The sequence below is a fragment of the Pleuronectes platessa genome, unplaced genomic scaffold (genome assembly GCF_947347685.1).
Source record: "Pleuronectes platessa unplaced genomic scaffold, fPlePla1.1 scaffold_355, whole genome shotgun sequence".
Taxonomy (NCBI): domain Eukaryota; kingdom Metazoa; phylum Chordata; class Actinopteri; order Pleuronectiformes; family Pleuronectidae; genus Pleuronectes; species Pleuronectes platessa.
This window is the reverse complement of record NW_026519187.1, coordinates 7,161-15,960: the sequence shown is the minus strand read 5'-3', so window position 1 is coordinate 15,960 and position 8,800 is coordinate 7,161. Positions and strand designations below refer to the sequence as shown.

General features: G+C 43.7%; 2 pseudogenes; one reads left to right on the top strand and one right to left on the bottom strand.

The window, feature by feature from the left end:
- The first annotated feature begins 3,440 nt into the window (after positions 1 to 3,440).
- Positions 3,441 to 3,615, top strand: LOC128436474 (uncharacterized; annotated as a pseudogene).
- Positions 3,616 to 3,953: 338 nt separating this feature from the next.
- On the bottom strand, positions 3,954 to 4,091 carry LOC128436475 (uncharacterized; annotated as a pseudogene).
- Between the last annotated feature and the right edge of the window lie 4,709 nt (positions 4,092 to 8,800).

The window sequence follows — 8,800 nt, the reverse complement described above, 5'->3', positions numbered from 1 at the left end:
CTTCGGCAGGAAGAACCGATGCCATGAAGAGAAGAAAGACGACAGATGGGAGAACACATTGTTGGGTTCGGTCTTTTCATTCAAATCCAGGATCCAATATGAAGGTAAGCAAGTGAGTGAACCAGCTCGTCTCAATACATAGGATGTATTGAAGCTACTTTAAACTTGGACTTACCGGTACATTGTATATTTCTGCATAACTGCAAAGAGTAAACATAAACTGGGATGGCCCTCATTAGAACCCATCCATACGCCAAGTCCTCCGATATTAATCCCCTGAATACTGTGTTTCCTTATTCATCAAGCTCCATGTATTCCTCCTTGGGAAAATGTCCACAAAAGAAAAAGAAGAAGCATCCCATCTTTCATTTTTCAAGGTAAGAGATAAATAAAGTCCTGGATCCATCCCTGTGTCCTGATCCGTGGCCAGCCGTTCACGGAGTTCCATTAAAATCTGTTGAGCAGATTCTGCTGAAAACAAACAAGAGGACGATCGAACACATCACCTCCTCGGCCGAGGTAACGAGGAGCTCGCAGGATGTTTGTTCCTCCTGCAGGAGGTGCAGCAGGGAAAGAGCTTTGAACCTCCCAGAGATGTGATTGGACTCACAACAACTTCTCAGTTGTCTTATCGGGGTTTCTACCTTTTGAGTTTCCCTGCAATGCAAAGAGAGTTGCAGGGAAGTGTGATGGAGTCTTGACTAATTTACTGTGAGCGGATGTGAGGTCAGAGGTCAACACAGACATACGCACCACTGCTCCTTTACTCTGCTCCATAGTTGACCCGTTCTATCAAGGTGTCTGTCACATAGCTGAGAGTCGTGAAAAGAAAAATCCTAAGTAACAAACCTGACGAGTATAAACACGTCAGGAAAGCAATGTGTTTCACAATGAAGATGTCATTCTCACTCTAATGCAGCTGCCGGCTCGGCTCCCTGATAGAGTGGAATTACCATCTAACTACTATCCTCCATTTGCATAATGTACGAGTTTCATTTTCACTGACTTGTATCCTGTCGGAAGCTGAAATGTTTTTTTTTTTTTTGCCTTGAGATCAATTTCATCGCACGTGAAGTGGACGACCTTGATGAAGTGTGATGCCTCATCAACTGGAAAAGCAGAACGAATCACTTTAGAGCCTTTCCAAGAGTTTTGTTCATCAGCAGATGCACAGCAACACAGCAAACAAGCGCCGACACGCTGTCAGGGCTTTCATTTCCCTGTCATCTCCGATCCCCTGCAGGGAGCTCAGGAGGAGCCGCGGCAATTAATGACTTTTTTTTTTGGTCATTTAAACGAGGACAACATTGAATTTATGTTTCTCAGTGAGTTGACAAGTGTGTCTTCTCATGCCTTAGTTGCTTTAGACCCATTACTTGTGATATGAGAAAATAAAGTGTAATACCAAAGTGAAGGCAGAGCCCGGCGTTAGACATCAAAGGCAGTTTAATTTTGACTGCGCGGCTGCTTAGAGAGTGTGTAACTGGATTGTTAGGTGATAGAAAGTGACTCAGTAACATATACTTTATGTGTGCAAGTACAAATTGAAATACTTGAATGTTTTTCAATTTTTTTGTGCTTTTTATTATTTAGTTTACAAATTAAAGGAATAACAAGAATACTGACGATAAAATACAGATTATTGAAAGAAAGCAGAGTCATGTTAAGACTTTTTTTTTTATACCTAAAAGACAAAGATGAATCCATCCATCAATAATTTAGGACTCTAAGGTCTAATGTTTGTTTCTCTGCATGATAAGATCACAACACACATCATTGTCTAGGAGCTTTGATCTTGTGGTATTTCCCTTTATGTTGCTCAAGATTAAAAAGATTAAAAAGATAAAAAAGATTTAAAAGATCCATCACAACAAGTGGTTCTTTAAATCGTCAAAGAGCTACCCCCCCTCAAACAGGAATTACCTCAAAATTAAACTGAACTATAAAACTTGATTAAGCGTTTTTTCTTTAACTTCCACTATCGTTGCCTCCCAAGAATAAGGCAGATGTATGAAAAGACGAAAGATGTACAAATTGTAATACATATTTAATCACTCTTTAAAGCAGGTTCTTAACACTGTTTACCATTTTCACTGGAATTTACCTTACATGAGAAGATGAAGAAGTCTCCTCAGGAACTTTAGAATTGGTCCTTTGGGGTCTCATTACTTTAGAGAATGTACTTTTCTTAAACACGTATTTGACTTTGCTCTGTGAAGCTGTTTGGGCGACGGTACAGAGACCAATAACGTTTATTTTTATTTCTCTAATTTGCAATTCGTACTCTTTATTATTCACAGAATCTATATTTAGTGCCCGAGCACTGACAAGATTGAAATTGTACGAATTTGTATTATTATTATTATTATTTCCCTTTGGGGAGCTTTTTCAGGGTTGAGACATGCTCAAAAAGTTATGAAACTTTTTAGGAAATTCAAGGTCTACGGATATTGTAGTATTCTGGAGTAATTTGAATAAGGAGTCGCAAAATGGCTCAGCAGCGCCCCCTGGAACCAGCCCCTAGGTTTCCCGTTGACCGATCGTCACCAAAATCGGAACACAGGTGTATCGTGACCAGTCGTAAAAAAAGAGCATTATGGAAAAACGCAACAGGAAGACGTCCATTTTGCATTTAGTGGCCATTTTTACTTTGACATACTTGTCCCAGGGCTGTCATCAGATCAACTTCAAATTGAGATGAGTGTCATCACAACAAGACGGAGATAGAAACTAACCCAAAGATTTACTGAACTGCTGTTATGTATTCATAACTGTGTAACTCAGCTGGATATAAAGCATTGTGATCACATATTTGCTCCATATACACAAAGACAGACAGTTGGTGGAACTGGACAGGATTGGACTTTTTTTTTGCTTGGTAGTAAAAAAATACAGCCTGATTTCTGCCTCTTTAATATTTAAATTACAACTAATGTAGACATTTATGTTATTATTTTAAGGTTTCAAAGAGCCATTTTAACTCCATTTTACTTTTACATTTTATTATTGCTAACCCTAAAATATTGATTATCACACTAATTAAAAAGAAGTATGTGCACATCCCGGTGAACCTAAAAACATAAAGAATTAAAGTACAGGCCAATATTTATTTTCTTCTTAGTTCAATTTATTGGTAACCAACATCGAGGTGCATTAACTGCCAAGAGAAAGTACTTCACAGATTGCACCCAACATTAAAGGAACATGAAAGGAATCCTATAAATGCTTTAGTTCCATGATGCATTTTATGTTTATTTTATAGGCGTATAAAGTACATTGAATTCCCTTGCAGTTGAAATGAAAAAAAAGTCCCCAAAGGTTCCCAATTAACCAATAAGAAGAATTGTGTCTTCTTCTTTGGTTTATTGGTGGTAGCATTGGTAGAATCGTGTGTGTGGAGCTGCTGCTGAGTCCCAGCCCCCTGCAGCCGGTGCTTCAGTGAACGTAGTGATGGAGACACCATGATCAAGAAGGTGGGTCACCCAGGGCGAGGCTCAGCCGTTGCACTTCGGTTGTGCTGACCCCTTCGAACTCCTTAAATGTGGGAATCTCGACTGCAGAATTTGTGGTAGTGGGGGGGGGGGGGGGGGGGGGCTGCATTCACGCTCTCCCCTGATAAAGTGTCCAAGAGAACAAGGAGCTGCTTCCACATGAGGAGCTGAGAAGAGGCATCAGCTCAGGAACCAGGAGACACATCACATCCACTGTGACTCGCGTGAGATTGCCAGCGACTGCTAAATGTAATTGTTGTGCATGTGACAATAAACTCTTGAATCTGCTGTTTCATATGAAATCACTTTTACACACATTTACTTTGAAGTTTATATGTAAAATGTTGAAACACAATCAACAACCGACTTTAGAAGTAGGAGGAGTCTATTGCAGTTTATGCTGAAAAAAACGAAAGTAACAAGGAGTGAAAACCTGCTCATATCTTATTAATATAGTGATATAGGAGTCACATGACTTGACTGGAGGTACTGCAATACCAGGTAGATGCGTGGAGTGGACGGAGGAAGCCCCTGTTCCATCTCCCAGTTCCAAAAATCAATTTAACATATGGTCATATAGCCAAAAGGCTGAGAAGTGATACTTGAGACGTCACATGCACCTTCTCCTCACCTTCTCTCCCCTTAAAATATCTTAGGACACTTAATAGGACACTGCTAAAGCTCCTTTGATAAGTGATGGCGTCCAATAATGTATCTTTAATGTTTAAAGGAGGATTTAAAGGAGACTATGATCTTCTCCTTTGCAGGAAAGGCATGTACAGAGCTGCCATCTGCCAAAGAGCCGGTCAAAGAAGACCTCAGTGTATTATTGAGAATAATAATTACAGAACAACATTTATCACCGTAGAAGGAAGTTAAATGACCAGAAATAACATGGATATGACCAGAGAAGACATGTACGCTCTTGTCTCCAGCACCATGGATCAGGCACAGAGGGACATTAATGACCTCAGAAATTCAATCTCCGGCTGGACTGCAGAGGAACATGCCATGTCCATGGATCATTATGATGGCTCCACACTGGGTCCTGTCACACTACAGAAGGTGGATGAATACCTGGAGGGCTTCTTTGCAAAGAAGCGAAGGTCTGCTGAGCCTTGTGGGAGAATCCAGGTTGAGGAAGATGTCATACAGCAAATTCAATCTGCCTCAGTCCAGACATTGGACCTGAGTTCCTCTACCTTAGCTCCTATGATAAGAAAATTCTTCAACAATTTAACGGAGGGGTGAGTGATTTTTCCCCCCATTAAAACTCTAAAATCACATTTGAATTTCGTTTTGCGTTCTTATTTTAAATTGTTACAATAATTATTTGACATGTAATTATTGTCCCTGTTTAAACCTCAGTGTTTGTTTCTTTTTTAGGCAATGGAGAGAACTCAGTGAAGGAGAGTACAATGAAGCTGTAAAGGAGCTGCTGGTTTCTATGGGTGTAGATATGATGAGTGTCATCTCAGAATCAATCATCAGAACCACCTTACAGTCAATGAGTCAGTTACCCAACAGGTATGAGAAGAATGAGAATACGTGTGAAAAACTATGTAGGACCTCTGATGGAGATGCCCCAGATGGAGTAGATCAGAATGAGAGGGAAAGACTTATTGTGGGGGTGGTGGATTTCCTCATGAATAAGTATTCGCTTAAAACCTATTTAGACTCATTCACGAAGTTACCCGACACTTCCAGCACCGCCGCCTCAGAGAGACTCTCTTCTTCTAAGAGTGACATGCAAAAGAATGTGGAAATCTGCCTCATTCAGGCTTTCTCTGATGTGATCGGTGAAGATATCCCTGGGAGGATTTCCTGTGAATTCACAGAGGCTATAGTGACTGAGGTAATGGATGTGGTCAACTCTGTCACTTCTATGGCCAAGCAACAGTTACTTGATACAGGATCGTTCAGTGCCTTTGCTCCTCCGAGCATACAGCTGTCAGGGGTCAGTGAAGCCAGGACCCTGGCAGGTGCTATTATGACCATGGAATCCTTCCTCACTGGACGAACCCATGAAATCATGAGTAAGTTCATGACGCGAGGGATTGAAAACATCAGAATCCTTGAGACAGAGGCCTACTCTGACCTCTCATCAGGATCAGAGGAGATAGGGGAGACAGTTTCCTCTGCAAACTCGTCTGAGGCAGACATCATTGAAACTGCTTCAGATCTCCTTGAGCCAATTCAAGTTGATGAGGCTCAAGAGGAGGAAGAGGATGCAACAATTGGAACTACCTCTCCCCTCATATCAAAGGAGGAGGGGGATGACTCAGACAGGGAAATCTTCACTCTCCTTGAGACAGAGGCCTACTCCAGCCCCTCTAGAGGATCAGAGGAGGTATTTGAGCTTGCAGAAAAGTTTGGGACAGACAACACTCAGGAGGAAGAGGAGGCAACAATGGGAGCGTCCTCTACTCCAATATCAATGGAGGAGGGAGATGACTCAGACAGGGAAACCATCACTATCTTTGAGACAGAGGCCTACTCCAGCCCCTCTAGAGCATCAGTAGAGATAAAGGACGCCGTTTCCATTGCAACCTCATTCGCCATATTACAAATGTTTGAGGCAGACAACAGTGACATTTCTTCAGATCTCCTTGAGCAGGTGAAACTTGATGAGGCTCAAGAGAAAGAAGAGGAGGCAAAACTGGGAACCAAATCTCCCCTTATTTCCAAGGAGGAGGGAGATGATTCAGGCAAGGAATCCATCAGTATCCTTGAGACAGAGGCCTACTCCAGCCCCTCTACAGCATCAGAGGAGGTATTTGAGGTTGCAGAGAAGTTTGAGGCAGACATTATTGAAACAGCTTCAGATGTCAATGAGCAGATAAGACTTGATGAGGCTCAAGAGGAGGAAGAAGAGGCAACAATGGGAACCACCTCTACCCTCATATCCAAGGAGGGAGATGACTCAGGCAGGGAATCCATCAGTATCCTTGAGACAGAGGCCTACTTCAGCCCCTCTAGAGCATCAGAGGAGGTATTTGAGGTTGCAGAAAGGTTTGAGGCCGACAACACTGAAACTGCTTCAGACCTCCTCGAGCAGATGAAAGTTGATGAGGCTCAAGAGGAGGTAGAGGAGACAACAATGGGAACCACCTCTCCCCTCATATCCATGGAGGAGGGAGATGACTCAGACAGGGAATCCATCAGTATCCTTGAGACAGAGGCCTATTGCAGCCGCTCTAGAGCATCAGACGAGATACAGGAGGAAGTTTCCTCTGCAAACTCAGAAGAGTTTGCAGAAAGGTTTGAGGCAGACAACACTGAAATAGCTGCAGATTTCAATGAGCAGATAAGACTTGATGAGGCTCAAGAGGAGGAAGAGGAGGCAAAACTGGGAACCACATCTCCCCTCATATTCAAGGAGGAGGAAGATGACTCAGACACGGAAATCATCACTATCCTTGAGACAGAGGCCTACCCCAGCCCCTCTAGAGCATCAGAGGAGGTATTTGAGGTTGCAGAAAGGTTTGAGGCCGACGACACTGAAACGGCTTCTACTCCAATATCAATGGAGGAGGGCGATGACTCAGATATGGAAATCATCAGTATCTCTAACACAGAGGCCGACTCTAGTCCCTCGAGAGCATCAGAGGAGATACAGGAGGCAGTTTCCTCTGCAAACTCTTCTGAGGTTGCAGAAAGGTTTGAGGCAGACAACACTGAAACGGCTTCAGATGTCAATGAGCAGTTAATACTTGATGAGGCTCAAGAGGAGGAAGAGGAGGCAACAATGGGAACCACCTCTCCCCTCATATCCAAGGAGGGAGATGACTCAGACAGGGAATCCATCAGTATCCTTGAGACGGAGGCCTCTTCCAGCCCCTCTAGAGCATCAGAGGAGGTATTTGAGGTTGCAGAAAGGTTTGAGGCCGACAACACTGAAATCGGTTCGGATGTCAATGAGCAATTAATACTTGATGAGGCTCAAGAGGAGGAAGAGGAGTTAACAATGGGAACCACCTCTCCCCTCATATCCAAGGAGGGAGATGACTCAGACAGGGAATCCATCAGTATCCTTGAGACAGAGGCCTACTCCAGCCCCTCCAGAGCATCAGAGGAGGTATTTGAGGATGCAGAAAGGTTTGAGGCACACAACACTGACACATTTTCAGACTTGCTTGAGCAGATGAAAGTTGATGAGGCTCAAGAGGAGGAAGAGGAGTTAACAATGGGAACCACCTCTCCCCTCATATCCAAGGAGGGAGATGACTCAGGCAGGGAATCCATCAGTATCCCTGAGACAAAGGCCTACTCCAGCCCCTCTAGAGCATCAGAGGAGGTATTTGAGGTTGCAGAAACGTTTCAGGCCGACAACACTGAAATCGGTTCAGACGTCAATGAGCAGTTAATTCTTGATGAGGCTCAAGAGGAGGAAGAGGAGGCAACAATGGGAACCACCTCTCCCCTCATATCCAAGGAGGGAGAGGACTCAGACAGGGAATCCATCAGTATCCTTGAGACAGAGGCCTACTCCAGCCCCTCTAGAGCATCAGAGGAGGTATTTGAGGTTGCAGAAAGGTTTGAGGCCGACAACACTGAAACTGCTTCAGACTTCCTTGAGCAGATGAAAGTTGATGAGGCTCAAGAGGAGGAAGACGAGTCAACAATGGGAACCACCTCTCCCCTCATATCCAAAGAGGAAGGAGATGACTCAGATAGGGAAATTATCAGTATCCCTGAGACAAAGGCCTACTCCAGCCCCTCTAGAGCATCAGATGAGATACAGGAGGAATTTTCCTCTGCAAAATCTTCTGAGGTTGCAGAAAGGTTTGAGGCAGACAACACTGAAATGGCTTTAGATTTCAATGAGCAGGTAAGACTTGATGAGGCTCAAGAGGAGGCAAAACTGCGCAGCATCTCTCCCCTCATATCCAAGGAGGAGGAAGATGACTCAGACAGGGAAACCATCAGTATCCTTGAGACAGAGGCCTTCTCCAGCCCCTCTAGAGCACCAGAGGAGGTATTTGAGGTTGCAGAAAAGTTTGAGGCCAACAACACTGCATCGGCTTCAGATCTCCTTGAGCAGATGGAAGTTGATGAGGCTCAAGAGGAAGAAGAGGAGGCAACAATGGAAACCACCTCTCCCATCATATCTAAGGAGGAAGGAGATGACTCAGAAAGGGAAATCATCACTATGCCTGAGACAAAGGCCTACTCCAGCCCCTCTAGAGCATCAGATGAGATTCAGGAGGTAGTTCCCTCTGCAAACTCTTCTCAGGTTGAAGAAAGGCTTGAGGCAGACAACACCGAAACGGCTTCAGACTTCCTTGAGCAGATGAAACTTGCTGAGG